The sequence below is a fragment of the Nomascus leucogenys genome, chromosome 2 (genome assembly GCF_006542625.1).
Source record: "Nomascus leucogenys isolate Asia chromosome 2, Asia_NLE_v1, whole genome shotgun sequence".
Classification (NCBI taxonomy): Eukaryota; Metazoa; Chordata; class Mammalia; order Primates; family Hylobatidae; genus Nomascus; species Nomascus leucogenys.
The window spans coordinates 51,592,265-51,610,979 of NC_044382.1; the positions used below are offsets into that span (position 1 = coordinate 51,592,265).

Genomic DNA, 18,715 nt, shown 5'->3' on the forward strand with positions numbered 1-18,715 from the left:
TTTTTGAGACGGAGTCTCACTCTGTTGCCAGGCTGGAGTGCAGTGGCATGATCTCGGCTCACTGCAACCTCTGCCTCCCGGGTTCAAGTGATTCTCCTGCCTCAGCCTCCGGAGTAGGTGGGATTTTTTTTTTTTTTTTTTTAGCATTGATAAATTACAGGCTGATTAAAGTTTGATGGGAAAAATGCAATGGTTGGAGGAGACTGAGGATATAGGAGAAAGGGGGAGGGATTGTTGAAGCAATTGGCTGAGTGGAAAAAAGGGGCTAAGATCTACTGCTAAGTGATGGATTGATCTTTATTTTTTTATTTTTTATTTTTTATTTTTATTTATTTATTTTTTTGAGATGGAGTTTCGCTCTTGTTGCCCAGGCTGGAGTGCAATGGCATGAACTTGGCTCACCGCAACCTCCGCCTCCCGGGTTCAAGCGATTCTCCTGCCTCAGCCTCCTGAGTAGCTGGAATTACAGGCATGCACCACCATGCCAGGCTAATTTTTAGTAGAGACGGGGTTTCTCCATGTTGGTCAGGCTGATCTCGAACTCCTGACCTCAGGTGATCTGCCTGCCTCGGCCTCCCTAAGTGCTGGGATTACAGGCGTGAGCCACTGCGCCTGGCCTGGGTTGATCTTTAAAAAGGGGCACAAGGGATCTGGTTCAGAGGCTCATGCCTGTATCCCAGCACTTTGGAAGTCTGAGGTGGCAGGATCACTTGAGCCTGGGAGGTTGCAGTGAACCATGGTTGCAGTGAACCATGGTTGTGCCACTGCACCCTAGCCTGGGTGACAGAGTGAGAACTCGTCAAATGACAACAACAACAACAAACAAACAAACAAACATCGCATGCAGAGCTGTGGAAAGAGTCTGGGCACCCTGGCTCACGCCTATAATCCCAGCACTTTGGGAGGCCGAGGCGGACAGATCACCTGAGGCCAGGAGTTCGAGACCAGCCTGGGCAACATGGTGAAATCCCTGTCTCTATCAAAAATACAAAAATTAGCTGGGCATGGTGATGCAAGCCTGTAATCCCAGCTACCTGGGAGGCTGAGGCAGGTGAATCATTTGAACCTGGGAGGCAGAGGTTGCAGTGAGCTGAGATTGCACCACTGCATTCCGGCCTAGGCAACAGAGCAAGACTCTGCCTCAAAAAAAAAAAAAAAAAAAGCTCTGGAAGGAAGGAAGGTGGGGCACACACATGTTCACAGATGCAGGGAGGTGGGTGCGTGTGGGTGTGGGAGCTTGTGGAAGTTCTCTTGTGATGAAATCATTGGCTGAGGGTGAGCACACAGGAGGATGGGTTGTGCATGAGAAGAGAGAGAAGGCATGAAATAATCTCTAGGAGAGTGGGAGAGTGAATGGCCTGAGAAAGGTGGTAAGATTGCCAAGCAACCCCGGGGGTCCACTTGAAGTTAATGGTCACGCATTTGAAACAAGTCCCTGTGGTTGTGAGTTTTCCCCAGCCTGTTCAGCTGCACGGGTACAGCTGCAGAGTAGAAGAGTTTGAATTAACGGTGTTTTCCTGGGTGAGTACAGAAGAGGGACAAGGAAGTTGAGGATGTATATAAAGGAGTGACTGTAATGATGGACCGTGGAATGTCAGACCCGAAGACGGAAGTGAGGCAATGTCAACGGTAAGAGATGACGGAAAGGTGGTAGAATCAATGGATTGCGGGTCCAAAAGGAGTCAAAGAATTACTGGAGTTGGAATACTTGAAAAGTGGGCTGGAGGTAGAGGTGGTGATTATCGAGCAGGATGCTTGAAATCAGGATTATGGGGTTACAGCTATCGGAACGATAGTTGTAACTTCTCACTAGCATAATGTTCTCAAGGGTCCTTCTCTTTGTTGGTATTGAAGTGATTATGATTCTTTAGTGTTGGAGAAAAGGTGAAATCATCAAGGAACAGGTAAGAGTGACTCAGGTTCCATAGCTGTTGGCCTTAAAGAGGGAGGAGGTGGTCCAGTCTGATGACCTGGGACCTAGAGTCAGCTCACATGAAGAGGAATTTACTCCAGGGCATCCAGCGATAGAAGAGGAATGATAAGGCTGGCTATCAGGAACCGGATCCAGAGTCAAGAACCAAGGTTGCGCTCTCTGGGCCACCAGGCTTTCTCATTTCTGCCTCTCCCTGCCCTTCCCTTTCTCTCACAGCCATCTTCCTCCTCCTCACCTGACCTGACATGGCCTCCACAGCCCCTCCACAACCCCAACACAATACAACCTTGCCTTTCAACTTTCTTCTAACTGCTTTCATCTCTGTGCCACATTTCCAGGACAAAGAGCCTGACTGCCTCAGCCCAGCCGAAGAATCAGTGTCCCTCTGGGTCTACTGTCCACTCTTAGGTCAGTCAGCCACGGCCCCGGGGGATGGGGGCCTATGGCACAACATGGCAGCCCAGGCAGTAGGCTGAGACTTCTCAGAACCAGATGTGGCTGGAGAGACCAGGAGCAGCCTCACTGGCGTCTCTCCCAGGAGGCACAAACACCAGCTAAGTAAGGAGAAGGCAGGAAGCTGTGCTCCGATGTCCCCAGGTGATGCTGAGGTGGAGCTCAGCTCTCCACCCTGCCTGGCCATCCTGCCCTGGGGAACAGTTTCTGGCTCTCAGCACCTCCCTGTCTGATAAACCCTCAGCTCAGAGTCATCTGGACAGACAAGATTCTGCCTTCGGGCCTGAGAAAGCCTGGCTGGTACACTATCCATCCCTGTGATAGGTATTTGGGCTTTCTGTTTGTTTGTTTTTAATTTTAAGACAGAGTCTCAGTCTGTCACCAAGGCTGGAGTGCAGTGGTGCCATCTCAGCTCACTGCAGCCTCGACCTCCCAGGTTCAACCGATTCTCTTGCCTCGGCCTCACAAGTAGCTGGGACTACAGGTGCCTGCCACCACGCCTGGCTATTTTTTTGTATTTTTAGTAGAGATGGGGTTTCACCATGTTAGCCAGGATGGCCTCGATCTCCTGACCTCGTGATCCGCCCGCCTCAGCCTCCCAAAGTGCTGGGATTACGGGCGTGAGCCACCACACCTGGCCGGGGGTATTTGTTTTTTTTTTTAACATTAATAATTTAAGGATGACTGAAGGCTGATGGGAAAATCCAATGGGTGGAGAAGATCAACGATGCAGGAGAAAGGGGCAGGGATTATTGAAGCAATGAGCTGAGTAGAAAAGAGAGGCCAGGATCGGGGGCTCTTTCACTGACCAGTGCCGTGGTATTTGCTGGGACCTCTTCCTATCATGGCACAGAGGCTTCAGGAGAAAGAACTTTTGTCACAAGAGATCAGCTTGAGCCACAACCCTGCCTAAGTCCCTTAGCTGATTCTCATGGGGGAAACAACAAGAAAGAGAGGAAAAGGAAAGGAAAGGACTCTCTGAGATTCTTTAAATTGTGGGGAAATGAGGGTTATTTTATTTTATTTTAATAAAATTTTATTGGCCAGATGTGGTGGCTCACACCTGTAATCCCAGCGCTTAGGGAGGCTGAGTCAGGCAGATAGCTTAAGCCCAGGAGTTCAAGACCAGTCTGGGCAACATAGCAAAACCCTGTCTCTATAAAAAATACAAAAATTAGCTGGTGTGGTGGCATATGCCTGTGGTCCCAAGTGGCTGAGGTGGGAAAACTGCTTGAGCCCTCGAGGTTGAGGCTGCAGTGAACCGTGATGGTGCCACTGCTTTCCAGCTCTAAAAAAAAAAAAAAAAAAAAGAGAACGTATTGATTTTTTTTTCTTTTTTCTGAGATGGAGTCTCACTCTGTTGTCCAGGCTGGAGTATAGTGGCACGATCTTGGCTCACTGCAACCTCCACCTCCCAGGTTCAAGCAATTCTTCTGTCTCACCCTCCTGAGTAGCTGGGATTACAGGTGCGTGCCACCATACCCAGCTAATTTTTTGTATTTTTAGTAAAGACGGGGTTTCACCATGTTGGCCAGGCTGGTCTCGAACTCCTGACCTCAGGTGATCCACCTGCCTTGGCCTCCCAAAGTGCTGGGATTATAGGCATGAACCACCATGGCCAGCCCTTCTTTCCATTTTTTTGACATAGTGTTCTGGACCTTACTTTCACTTTATATAACTTAGAGGTTGTTCTCTATGAGTATATAGCAAGCTCTCTGATTATTTTTCTTCCTTTTTTTTAAACTGCTGCATAGTATTCCACTGAAATGGGTCTCCCTAATTTATTTAGCTGATCTTCTACTGATAAACATTTGGCTTGTTTCTGATCTTTTACTACTATAAACAATGGTGCAGTGAATATCCTTGTACATAAATTATTTCACACATGTAAAAACATATCTGTTAGATACATTCCTAGGAGTAGAAGTACTGGCTAAGAGGCATATTTTATTTGCATTTTTTTTGCATTTGTTTGTTTGTTTTTTGAGACAAAGTCTCACTCTGTCACCCAGGCTGGAGTGCAGTGGCACGGCCATGGCTCACTGTAGCCTTGACCTTCTGGGCTCAAGCAATTCTCCTGCCTCAACCACCTGAGTAGCTGGGACTACAGGCATGCATCACCATGCCCCACTAATTTTTTTGATATTTTGCAGAATGGGGTCTCACTATGTTACTCAGGTTGGTCTTGAACTCCTGGGCTCCAGGTATCCTCCCTCCTCAGCCTCTCAAAGTGCTGGGATTACAGCGTGAGCCGCCATGCCTGGCCTCATATTTGCATTTTCAACTTTTGTAGATTTATTTAAGTTATGCTCTATATCAACCGGGGTTTTGTGCAAGAACCAGAAACCACTTTAGGTAGTTCAAGCAGAAGGAGATTTAATGGAGGAAATTAGGTGTTCACAAAATTGCTGAAATGACTGTAGGAGGGGCTTTAGCCTGGGCCTCCAAGAGGTCCCCAGGTCAATACACAGGTAACTTTCGGGGGAAGCCACTCCTCTGAGATCACTACTGGAACTGCAGCCAGAAGTTAGGATCAAAATGTCACTACTGACACCTAGGATGCCAGATAATGGACTCTGAATATGCTGCAGAAAAATCTCAGGTCTCCACAACCTTACTTGACAACAGAGACAGCCAAAAGTACAGAGAAAATGGCCTTTGTCTTTCAGTCATCTACCCCATGTGTCATTAATTCTTCTAACTAGTAGGACCTAATTTCTATCCAAAACTCTAGCTGCAAGGGAGTCTGGGACATGTAGGTTTAGCTTTCCAATGTCTCCACCTAGAAGAGGGTGGAATGAGTCAGACTGAGAGAGCCAGTCCACAGTACTCTCTGCACCCTCCATAAAACGGGTACCAAATTACACTACCACCAACATAGGATCCTGTCAACTCTGATTTGCTAATCCAAAACATGGAAAACAGTACCTTATTGCTTTAACATTTCTCTTATTATGAGTATCTTATCTTACAAATCATCAAAAAATCTATTTCTTTGAATAGAATCCAATGTCAGTGCTGCCCCCTGGAGTTGTGCAGCATGGTGACCCTGTAATATGAATAAATGCCATTTAAATTTCTTTTTTATGTATGAATTCTGTATGTCTTTTGCCCACAGATGGTCTTTTTTTTCCACCATGATATATTTAACATACATGGAATCTGTATAATGGCACAGTTTTCTAAACCTCAAGTTTAGCTAGTGATCCCACAATTTTTTTCCCTTTGGGTCATTTCTCCCCAGGGTATAGTCCCAGTGAGGGGTTGAGAGGGACAGCCTATACTTGAAATGTCACAAGCATGTCAAATTCTGGAGTTCTAGAACTTTGAAATTAAACTACACTCAAAGTGTCTCTCCAATGCCAGTTTACACAAAATTCTAGTTTGCCTCCTGCCTGAAGATTTAATTATGAATCATGCTGGATGGAGGAGTGAGGACACTGTGTGCCTAGTGAGCTGGGCAGCCATTCCTGCCTGCTGAGCTTTATGTTCCTGTGGTTTATAATGTCTTCTCCAGTGAATAATAACCTTGGGTTCATGCCAAGCCTTTTGGTCTTTGTTGATGACCTATAGGGACTGGAAGCCTGGGATCTCAAATTCAAGAACAGGCCTTTTAAGCCCGGTCAATCAATCAGGCTGCGTAGTCAGAGCCACAGATAGTACAAGCTGCCAAGCTGCTGATGTAGAAAAAGACCCAAGTACTCAAAGGAATACACCATTCGCCAGAAAGTACGGGGTTGATTTTTTTTTTCTCTTGAAATTGTTCAGTTGCTAGCAGGCTTCAGGTGTCAGTGGCAAGGCCAGCCAACAAGGAGAGCACTTACGGGCTTTCCCATAAACCCCAATCTGATGCACCAAATTTTGCCATTAGGTATTCACTCCTTTGGCTTAAACATTCCCCCAACCCAGCACTCCCTCCTGACCTGCTGATTATTTTCCACTTGGTCAAGCTTGAAGTGTTTTGGTCACTTTTTTTTGAGACGGAGTCTTGCTCTGTCGCCCAGGCTGGAGTGCAGTGGCGCAATCACGGCTCACTGCAAGCTCCGCCTCCCGGGCTCACGCCGTTCTCCTGCCTCAGCCTCTCCGAGTAGCTGGGACTACAGGCGCCCGCCACCATGCCCGGCTAATTTTTTGTATTTTTAGTAGAGATGGGGTTTCACCGTGGTCTCGATCTCCTGACCTTGTGATCCGCCCGCCTCGGCCTCCCAAAGTGCTGGGATTACAAGCGTGAGCCACCGCGCCCGGCCACAACTTCTTAACTGTCCTTGCAATGACTAGTTCGTTTCCCTGTCCCACCTTCAGTTTACTCCTCTTCAAAACCTCCTCCTTCTCACTGCTGCTTGCTCAGCTTAATTTTGCTAAAACGTTTCTCAGATGATGAACTCCTCGTGTTCAACAATCTTCAGTGGTCCCCATTGTCTTTGGGTATTGAGTCCAGATTCTTTAGCCTGGTGATGAAGGCTTTCCTGAACTGACCCAAACCTAGTCCAATTAACAACCACCTCCCAGCAGGACGTGATGGCTCATGCCTGTAATCCCAGCACTTTGGGAGGCTGAGGCGGGTGGATCACCTGACGTCCGGAGTTTGAGACCAGCCTGGCAAACATGGAGAAACCCCATCTCTACTAAAAATACAAAAATTAGCCAGGCGTGGTGGCGCATGCTTGTAATCCCAGCTACTCGGGAGGCTGAGGCAGGAGAATCGCTTGAACCCGGGAGGCGGAGGTTGCAGTGAGCTGAGATTATGCCATTGCACTCCAGCCTGGGCGACAAGAGTGAAACGCCATCTCAAAAAAACAAAAAAACAACCACCTCCCAACTGCTCCCAGTATGCCCGCCTCAGGCTTGACTTAGGGATGGGGATTTGGCAATGAGTAAGATTCAGTCCCCTCCACTAACTAGTGGAGAGACAGACAGATGCATAGACATTTTCTTTTTATTTTAATCTTTTTTATTTTTTGCCTTTTATTTTTAATTTTATTTTTTGAGACAGGGTCTCACTCTGTCACCCAGTGCAGTGGTGCAATCACGGTACAATCATGGCTCACTACAGGCCCAAACTCTTGGGCTCAGGCGATCCTTGAATCTCATCCTCCTGAGTAGCTGGGCCCACAGGCATGTGCTACCACACTTAGCTAATTTTTTGAGACCCTATCTCAAAAAAAAAAAAAAAAAAAAGGCACATCTTTAATTCCAAATAAGTCTAGAAACCGGCTATTTCTTATTTCTTTTCTTTTCTTTTTCTGAGATGGAGTCTTGCTGTCACCCAGGCTGGAGTGCAGTGGGGCCATCTCGGCTTACCACAATCTCCGCCTCCTGGGTTCAAGGGATTCTCTTGCCTCAGCCTCCCGAGTAGCTGGGATCACAGGCATGCGCCACCATGCCCAGCTACTCTTTTTTTTTTTTTTTTTTTGAGATGGAGTTTCGCTCTGTTGCCCAGGCTGGAGTGCAGTGGTGCGATCTTGGCTCACTGCAACCTCCACCTCCCGGGTTCAAGCCATTCTTCTGCCTCAGCCTCCCAAGTAGCTGGGACTACAGGTATGTGCCACCACACCTGGCTAATTTTTGTATTATTAGTACAGACAGGGTTTCACCAAGTTGGCCAGGCTGGTCTCGAACTCCAGACCTCATGATCTGCCTGCCTCGGCCTCCCAAAGTGCTGGGATTACAGGCATGAGCCACCACGCCTGGCCCCTTTTTTTTTTTGTATTATTAATAGAGACAGGGTTTCACCATGTTGGCCAGGCTGGTCTCGAACTCCTGACCTCAAACGATCTGCCCACCTCAGCCTCCCAAAGTGCTGGGATTACAGGCATGAGCCACCACGCCTGGCCCTTTTTTTTTTGTATTATTAATAGAGACAGGGTTTCACCATGTTGGCCAGGCTGGTCTCGAACTCCTGACCTCAAACGATCTGCCCACCTCAGCCTCCCAAAGTGCTGGGATTACAGGCATAAGCCACTTCTCCCAGCCCCCCTTTTTTTTTCTTTTTTTTTTGAGATGGAGTCTCGCTCTGTCGCTCTGGAGTGCAGTGGTGTAATCTCGGCTCACTGCAAACTCCGCCTCCTGGGTTCAAGTGATTCTCCTGCCTCAGCCTCCTGAGTAGCTGGGATTACAGGCAGGCACCACCACACCCAGCGAATTTTTGTATTTTTTGTAGAGATGGGTTTTCACCATGTTGGCCAGGCTGGTCTCAAACTCCCGACCTCAAGTGATCCGCCTGCCTTGGCCTCCTAAAGTGCTGGGATTACAGGCATGAGCTGCAGCACCTGGCCAGAATTTGGCTATTTCTGACCACCTTGGCCCAAGCCACTGTCATCTCTCATCTGAATTATTGCAACAGTCTCTGCTTCACTTCCCTCTGCACCTGCTGCCTTAGAGCCTATCCTTCTCACAGATGCTAGAACAATCTCTTAAAAATTGAAAATCAGATCCTGTCACTCCCCAGCATAAAATTATTCAATGGCTTTCCATTTCTCATAGAAATAATCCATTCCTTCTATTTTTTTTTTTTTTTTTTTTGAGACGGAGTCTCGCTCTGTCACCCAGGCTGGAGTGCAGTGGTGTGATCTCGGCTCACTGCAAGCTCTGCCTCCCAGGTTCATGCCATTCTCCTGCCTCAGCCTCCTGAGTAGCTGGGACTACAGGCGCCTGCCACCATGCCCAGCTAATTTTTTGTATTTTTTTTTTTTTTAACAGAGACGGGATTTCACCATGTTAGCTAGGATGGTCTCGATCTCCTGACATCGTGATCCGCCCGCCTCGGCCTCCCAATGTGCTGGGATTACAGGCGTGAGCCACCGCACCTGGCTCATTCCCTCTATTTTGTTCCTCAGTTGGTCTCAATTCTTTCACCCTCAGGGCCTCTGTGCTTGCTGTTCTCTCTGCCTGGTCCATTCTTATTCTGCAGCTCAGGAGTTTGCAAACTATAGCTTGTGCACCAAATCTTACCTTCTGTCTGTTTTCATACTGCCCGTGACCTACAAGTGGTTTTTACATTTTTTTTTTTTTGAGATAGGGTCTTGCTCTGTTGCCCAGGCTGGAGTACAATGGCTCACTATAACCTTGAACTCCGGGGTTCAGGGGATTCTCCAGCCTGAGCCTCCTGAGTAGGGACTACAGGCACATGCCACCACACCTGGCTATTACTTTTTTTAGGTGGGGTCTTGCTGTGTTGCCCAGGCAGGTCTCAAACTGCCAGCCTCATGCAATCCTCCCACTTTGGCCTCCCAGAGTCTTGGAATTACAGTCGTGAGCCACCATGCCCAACCAGTTTTTACATTTTTAAGTAATTAGAAAAAATAAAAATAAAAAAGACCAATATTTCAGATACATGAAAATCATATAAAATTCAAATTTTAGTACTGTATCCATAAACAAAGTTTTGTTGGAACACAGCCTCACTCATTCATTCATGTATCATCTATAGATGCTTTCTAAAAGTAACAGCAAAAGTAAGCTAAAGAGGCAAAGATCGCATGGCCCACAAAGCCTAAAATATTTACTAACTGGCCCATTAGAGAAAACATTTCTCCTGCTCTGGTTCTCCTGGGCAGCTCTTCACTCTTCAGGTATCAATTTCAAAAAATCTCCTTCCCATTCAATCTCATCCCACCCTCCATTACTCTTGATCTCAACTCTGTATCTTCTTCCCAGCAAATACCACAATCTGCACTTACTTCTTTATTTGTTTTCCTATTTTGTTTTATTTTATTTTATTTTGAGACAGAGTCTTGCTCTTTCACCCAGGCTAGAGTGCAGTGGCGTGATCACAGCTAATGGCAGCCTCAACCTCCTGGGTTCAAATGATCCTCCTACCTCAGCCTGCTGAGTAGCTGGGACCACAGGTGTGCACCACCACATGTGGCTAATTTTTGTATGTTTTTGTAGAGAGGAGTTTTGCCATTTTGCCCAGGCCGATCTCAAACTCCTGGCTCAAGCCATCTACCGGCCTCAGCCTCCTGAGTAGCTGGGACTACAGGCGTGCACCACTGTACCCAGCCTTAATCTTTTGTAGAGACAGGCTATCACTGTGTTGCCTAGGCTGGTCTCAAACTCCTGGCTTTAAATGATCCTCTTGCCATGGACTCCCAAAGCGCTGGCATTAGATGCATGAGCCACTGCACCCAGCCTCCTGTTTGCTACTTATATCCTCCACCAGACTGAATACTCCACGAATACAGAGACTCTGTCTCTGTAGATCACTGTATCTCCAGTGTCTGGCAGAATGCCTAGGCATGGTAGGCCCCTAATACATATTTAACAAATATTTATTTAAATATTTATTTATTTAATAAATATTTAACATTATTTAAATAAATATAAATAAGATGAAATTTGCAAGAGTCGTAGATTGAATTATTATTGTTACAATTCCGTCCCTTTAAAGAACCCATATTCTCAGCCAGGTGCAGTGGCTCACACCTGTAATCCCAGCACTTTGGAAGGCCAAGGCAGGAGGATTGCTTGGGCCCAGGAGTTCGAGACCAGCCTGGCAACATAGGTCTGGCAACATAGCAAGACTATTTCTTAAAAAAAAAAAAGAACCCATATTCCCAAAGTGCCACCCTCCCCTCTGACTGGCCGTCCAGTTGGGAGGTGCCTCCATCACTTGGTTTCTCTCTCTTTTCTTTTTTTGAGATGGAGTCTTGCTCTGTTGCCCAGGCTGGAGTGCAGTGGCGCAATCTCGGCTCACTGCAACCTCTGCCTCCCGGGTTCATGCCATTCTCCTGCCTCAGCCTCCTGAGTAGCTGGGACTAAAGGCGCCCACCATCACGCCCGGCTGATTTTTTGTATTTTTAGTAGAGACAGGGTTTCATCATGTTAGCCAGGCTGGTCTTGAACTCCTGCCCTCAGGTGATCCACCTGCCTCAGCCTCCCAAAGTGCTGGGATTACAGGCATGAGCCACCACACCTGGCCTTATCATTCAGTTTCTGAATGCCTATATTTTGCCTCCAGTAGGTTCACAAGGCATCTTTCTGGACTCTGCTTCCCACATCTTAACTTGTTAAGCAGCTGCCATTTACTAACTAGCTGTGAGATCCTAAGCAAATTATCACTCTACCTCGGTGTCCTCATCTGTAGGATGGGGACAATAGAAGTCCCTACATCATAAGGTTGTGAGGATTAAATTAAAATGCTTAGTGCATGGTAAGCATTAAATAGATGTTTGCTAAGTTGGTTCTTTCCTTCCCACCAGAGATCTTCCCAACAGCCTTTTATCTAGTCTCTATAAGGGGCTGGATTTGTTAGCTATTACTCTATAATAAACTGCCCCCAAAACCCAGTGGCTTAAAATGATTGCTCAAGAGTCTGTGGGTCAGCTGGGCTGTTCTACTGATTTCAGCAGGCCTGGCCCACCTCCACGGGGCTCACACATGAATCAACAGTCAGCTGCCAGGTCCCAGGTTGGCTGGCAGGTCTGGGGTGGCCTCACTCATATGTCTGGCTATTGGCTGCTTGTTACCTGGGCAACAGGGGTGACTAGGCCACGATGCTCTCGCCATCTAGCCTGGGCTTGTTTTCACAGCAGAGGAAGTCTCCCAAGAGAAGAGCAGATGTGTGCAAGGCCCAAGTGTGGACACCATCATTTTTGCTGCATTATGTTGGCCAAAGCAAGGCCAGCCAGGATTCTAGGGTTGGAGAAACAGATGCCACCATTTAGACAGGAGAGGCTGCAAAGTCTTATTACAAAGGATGAAGATACAGTGAGGGGTAAGGGTGACCAGTTTTGATATCAAACTACTACCAGAGCATGAGTGCCTGGGCTTGGGGAGTTTAGAATAGACTTATCAGTTGCAGAAACAGGAGTATCATCTCCCAGCTTTGAGGCCAGATCCAACTGGATTCAATCCCAGCTCCACCAACTACCTGTGAGGCCTGTGGGTGAGTTACTCTATCTCTCAAGCTTCAGTTTCCACCCAGGGTTGTTGTGATCAGAGGAAGTAGAGTGTAGAAGGGGCTGAGCACACTGCCTGGTTCACACAGAGCGAATATACAGCAAATAGAGATCATAGCATTCTTACATACGAGGTGCATCCTGGGCTCTGCTGATTCCCGCCTCTGCTTCCCCAGGTGGAGAAGAAGGAAAACAGGCCAGGCAGGAGAGTGATTTCAGATGGAGAACCATGAATTGGCAATTACAGAGTAAGAGCTTAATTATAGTTCTTTGGGAAAAGAAGTGAGGAATGCAATCTGGTGGGCAGAGGGGAGGGGTCTGGGGTGGAGGAGGAGAGGGGAAAGTTAAGAGGTGGAGGGGGAAGGGATGGAGAGAGGGAAGAGACACGGAGGCCCAAGACAGAAAAACTGAGCCACTGGAAAGGAGTCTCCCCCTCCCCTAAAATAATGTTGATGACATTTTGTTGTTGCTCTGATTATAGAAGTACTGTGTGCTCACTCCATGGTATTTGGAAAATGCATAGACTGTTTCACCCATAATCCCACCAAGCAGATATGATCATGGCTGATATTTACATGCTCCTAGGGTGTGTCAACATTGTCACAAATCTTTCACACTTTAATGTCTCCTGTGAAGGCCCCATGAGTAGACATTGCTATCCCCATTGCACAGGGGAGGTGAGGAAATGGGGCACAGAAGATGTAAGTAACTTGTCCAGTGTGACACGTCTAGTAAATGGCATGTCCACATTCAAATCCAAGCTACCTAGTGCCAGGCCTCACACGTCACCAAGGGGTATATGTCCATACATTTTTCTCTTTCAGGAAAGGGTACCACTATTTTATTACTTTTTAGAAGGTTATTTGGCCAGGAGCAGTGGTTCACGCCTGTAATCCCAACACTTTGGGAGGCAGAGGCAAGCAGATCACCTGAGGTCAGGAGTTTGAGACCAGCCTGACCAACATGGAGAAACCCCATCTCTACTAAAAACACAAAATTAGCCGGGTGTGGTGGCGCATGCCTGTAATCCCAGCTACTCAGGGGACTGAGGCAGGAGAATCGCTTGAAACCGGGAGGCAGATGTTGCGGTGAGCCGAGATCACACCATTGCACTCCAGCTTGGGCAACAAGAGCAAAACTTGGTCTCAAAAAAAAAAAATGTTATTTGGAAAATTTGTACTGCCTTTTTCCAATTTTAGTTTTTAGTACTAATTCTAGAAGAGTGAAAATTTGTTTCATTATTTATTTATTTATTTTTGAGATGGAGTTTTGCTCTTGTTGCCCAGACTGGAGTGCAATGGCACGGTCTTGGTTCACTGCAACCTCTGCCTCCTGGGTTCAAGCGATTCTCCTGCCTCAGCCTCCCAAGTAGCTGGGATTACAAGTGCCCACGACCATGCCCGGCTAATTTTGTATTTTTAGTAGAGAGGGGGTTTCACCATGTTGGCCAGGCTGGTCTCGAACTCCTGACCTCAAGTGATCCACCTGCCTCGACCTCCCAAAGTGTTGGGATTACAGGTATGAGCCTCCGTGCCCGGCCCAGAGTGAAAATTTGTGTATCTGTCTTCCTTTCCTCCCTTTTTTGGTAATTTGTAATTTTGATATAATTTTAAATGGAAACCAAAATCACAAGAATAGTACAAGAAACTCCAGAAACTGTACCCACATTTACCAGTTGTTGACCATTTGCTTCATAATTTTCTCCTCTATATGATATGGTTAAGCTTTGTGTCCCCACCCAAATCTCATCTTGAATTGTAATCCCCTAATTCCCATAATCCCCACATATCAAGGGAGAGACTAGGTGGAGGTAATTGAATCATGGGGGCAGTTTCCCCCATGCTGTTCTCGTGATAGTGAGTGAATTCTCAAGAGACATGATGGTTTTATAAGGGGCTCTTCCCCCATTCACTCGGCACTTTTCCTTCCTGCCGCCTTGTGAAGAAGGTGCTTTGCTTCCCCTTCACCTTCAGCCATGATTGTAAATTTCCTGAGGTGTCCCCAGCCATGCTGAACTGTAAGTCAATTAAATCTCTTTCCTTTATAAATTACCCAGTCTCGGGGAGTTCTTTTTTTTTTTTTTTGAGACACGGTTCGCTCTTGTTGCCCAGGCTAGAGTGCAATAGTACCATCTGAGCTCACAGCTACCTCCACCTCCTGAGTTCAAGCAATTCTCTGCCTCAGCCTCCCCAGTAGCTGGGATTACCACACCCGGCTAATTTTTGTATATTTAGTAGAGACAGGGTTTCACCCTCTTGACTAGGCTGGTCTTGAACTCTTGACCACGTGATCCATCTGCCTTGGCCTCCCAAAGTGCTGGGATTACAGGCATGAGCCACCACACCCAGCCTGGGCAGTTCTTTATAGCAGTATGAAAACAGACTAAGACAATATATAAATATTTACCTATATATGGATCTATCTGTGTATATGTGTATGTATATGTATTTTTCTGAACCATTTGAGATTAAATTAGAGACATCATGCCCTAAATATTCCAGTATGTAGTTCCTAAAAACAAAGACATTCCCATATATAACCACAGTATAATTATGAAACTTGGGACTTTTTTTTTTTTTTTGAGACGGAGTCTCGCTCTGTCGCCCAGGCTGGCGTGCAGTGGCACAATCTCGGCTCACTGCAAGCTCTGCCTCCTGGGTTCACGCCATTCTCCTGCCTCAGCCTCCCAAGTAGCTGGGACTACAAGAGCCCGCCACCATGCCCAGCTAATTTTTTGTATTTTTAGTAGAGACGGGGTTTCACTGTGTTAGCCAGGATGGTCTCAATTTCCTGACCTTGTGATCTGCCCGCCTCGGCCTCCCAAAGTGCTGGGATTACAGGTGTGAGCCACTGCGCCCGGCTGCAAGGGACTTTTTAATTTATTATTATTTTGAGATAGAGTTTCGCTCTTGTTGCCCAGGCTGTAGTGCAATGTCGTGATCTCGGCTCACCACAACCTCCGCCTCCCGGGTTCAAGCAATTCTCCTGCCTCAGCCTCCCAAGTAGCTGGGATTACAGGCATGCATCACCACGCCTAGCTAATTTTGTATTTTTAGTAAAGACGGGGTTTCACCATGTTGGTCAGGCTAGTCTTGAACTCCCGACCTCTGGTGATCTGCCTGCCTCTGCCTCCCAAAGTGCTGGGATTACAGGCGTGAGCCACCACATCCCACCAAACTCAGGACATTTAACATTGCAACAATACTATTATCGAATCTATAGCCTGTATTTAAATTAATCAATTACCAGTGTATATATGTTTTTCCCAGTTCAGGATCGAATCCAGGATCCTGCATGGTTGCATTTAATTGTCATAGCTCTTATGCCTTCTTTAAACTGAAATAGCTTGCCAGCCTTCCTTTGTCTTTCTTGACCTTGACATTGATATGGGCTCGTTATTTTGTAAAATGTTCCTCAATTTAGGTTCCTTCCATTATTTTTTCCTATGCAAATGTATACACACATATTTTTTAAAATTAGGATCAGGCCAGGTGTGGTGGCTCACGCCTATAATCCCAGCACTTTGGTAGGCCAAGGCGGGAGGAGCCCAGGAGTTCAAGACCAGCCTGGACAACATAGCAAGACCCTGTCTCTACCAAATACAAAACAAAATAAGGTAAAAAAAACAACATTTATTATAAAAAGCTAGGATAATCAAAATATATAAAGGATAAAGAAGGTACCCACCAATTTAACAAATAAAATATTACATCTATTCCTCCTCTTTGTTTCCATGTACATTTTACTCTTCAATACTTTTATATTATTTTATTGTTGAGGGAAAAAATGAGAATATATACGTATGTGTATATATATACGTTTTCTCTCCAGTCAATTTACTGAATGTCCATGTTTTCCATTGCTTTGTGATGTTTCCTATATACCCTACTGAGGTCATATGTAATAGGACATGTTTAAGTATTTCTATTTTTTCCCAGTAATTTGTGTGTTTATTCCTGCATCAGATCCACATTTATTAACTACACTTTTAATTAAAACATAAAAGCTAATTTAAATAAATTTCCATCATCCCCCAAAAAAGCTTTGTGTCCATTTACAGTTACTTTCCATTGCCTCCTCAGCCCAAGGGAACCACTAATTTATATTCTGTTTCTATGGATTTGCTTATTCTGAACATTTTATGTAAGTAAGAATCATATAATTAGTGGCCTTTTGTGTTTGGCTTCTCTTTTTTTTTTTCTTTTTTTTGAGATGAGGTCTTGCTGTGTTGCCCAGGTTGGTCTCAAACTCCTGGATTCAAGCAATCCTCCCACCTCAGCCTCCTAAACTGCTGAGATTACAGCCATGACCCACCACACCCGCTGGCTTCTTTTTCTTTTTTTTGAGACAGAGTCTTGCTCTGTCACCCAGGCTGGAGTGCAGTGGCCTGATCTCGGTTCACTGCAACCTCCACCTCCTGGGTTCACGCCATTCTCCTGCCTCAGCCTCCCAAGTAGCCCGGACTATAGGCGCACACCACCACGCCTGGCTAACTTTGTATTTTTAGTAGAGACAGGGTTTCACCGTGTTAGCCAGGATGGTCTCGATTGCCTGACCTCGTGATCGCCCTCTTCGGCCTCCCAAAGTGCTGGGATTACAGGCGTGAGCCACCGCGCCCGGCCTTGGCTTCTTTTTTTTAATGTTTCCAAGGTTCATCCATGTCGTAGCATGGATCAGTGCTTCATTACTTTTTATGGCCAAACAATATTCCATTGTATAGATCTACATGTTTTATTAATATTTGTCCATTCATTAGTTGAGGGGCATATGGGTTGTTTCGGCTTTTTGGCTGTTAAGAATAATGTTGCTGTGAACACTTGTGTACAACTTTCTGTGTGGACACGTTTCATTTCTCTTGGGTAGATACCTAGGTGTGGAATTGCTGGGTCGTACGGTATCCTTAACCATGTGGAGAACTGCCAGAATGATTTCCAAAGCATCTACACCATTTTGTATTCCCATAAGCAGTGTATGAGAGTTCTCTTCAGAATACCTTTTTTTTTTTTTTTTTTTTGAGACAGAGTCTCACTGTGTACCCAGGCTGGAGTTCAGTGGCTCAATCACAGCTCGCTGCAGCCTCAGTCTCCAGGGCTCAAATGATCTCCTACCTCAGCCTCCCCAGTAGCTGGGACCACAGGTAGAAGCCACCACACCCAGCTAATTTTTTGTAAAGATGAGGTCTCACTATGTTACCCAGGCTGGTCTTGAACTCCTGGGCTCAAGACCACCCTGGCCTCCCAAAGTGTTAGGATTACAGGTGTGAGTCACCACGCTTAGCTTAGGACACTTTTATAAACATAAACTCACAACAATAATCTTCATAACAACCCCAGAGATAGGCATCATTGCTGTAATCTTTCAGACGAGGACAATGACGGCAGAGAGGAGAGGACACCAGCTATAAGGGTTGGGGCTTCAAGTCTGAGACTGCCTCATTTCCTGTGGGAAGCCTGACTTTTGAGCCAAAACAATAGGCTTTCAGGCTTTGAGAGGTGATGGGACAATGGGCAGAGAGGAGGAATCTGCCGGTCAAAGTCTTGGTGTGGAGATGGAAGCTCTCAGAGCATCAAAGCCACTTCTGTTTTTGTTTTATTGGGCAACAGTGGAGCCAGGTTCTGACAAATTAATGATAATCAAAGTGCTCTGACAAGAAGGAGAGTTCTGCAAATGCCAGCCATGAATTATTCATGGCCAGGTCTTCTTAACTGGGAAAGAGGAGGCTGCCTAGGAGAAGAAAGCTAAGCTCTCAATTCCCCTCAAGTTCGCATGAGCCTGAGCAGCCCCCACAGGACTCAGTTTCTTGGTGCAGAAAATGGGGCCAGATGTGAGCTCTCATTTCTTCGTTTTTTTTGTTTGTTTGTAATTTTTTTGAGATAGGGTCTTGCTTAATGCCCAGGCTGGAGTGCAGTGGCATAGTCTCAGCTCATTGCAACCTCTGCCTCCCAGGCTCAACCTATCCTCCTGCCTCAGCCTCCCCAGTGTGAGGTGTGAGCTGGGACTACAGGTGCACACTATCATGCCTAACTAATTTTTTTTTAAATTTTTGTAGAGATGGGTTTTTGCTGTGTTCCCCAGGCTGGTTTCCAACTCCAGCTCAAGCAGTTCACCCGCTTTGGCCTCCCAAAGTGCTGGGATTACAGGCATGAGTCACCATGCCTGGCCAGCTATCATTTCTCTCTCTTTTTTTTTTGAGACAGAGTCTCACTCTGTCGCCCAGGCTGGAGTGCAGTGGTGTGATCTCAGCTCACTGCAACCTCCGCCTCCCGGGTTCAAGCGATTCTCCTCCCTCAGCCTCCCGAGTAGCTGGGACTACAGGAGCGCACCACCATGCCCGGCTAATTTTTGTATTTTTAGTAGAGACAGGGTTTCACCATATTGGCCAGGCTGGTCTCGAACTCCTGACCTCAAGTGATTCAGCCTCCCAAAGTGC

The 18,715-nt window shown here is 46.4% G+C and overlaps 1 protein-coding gene across 2 annotated transcripts in view; it reads right to left on the reverse strand.

The window, feature by feature from the left end:
- The window catches only part of CDH3 (cadherin 3), a 137,598-nt gene that overhangs the window by 92,774 nt on the left and 26,109 nt on the right, over positions 1 to 18,715 (reverse strand). For both annotated transcript variants that reach the window (XM_030794865.1, XM_030794867.1), the window contains exon 2: positions 11,854 to 12,019. The gene's annotated coding sequence lies outside the window, so the exon portion shown is untranslated. The remainder of the gene's footprint in view (positions 1 to 11,853; positions 12,020 to 18,715) is intronic.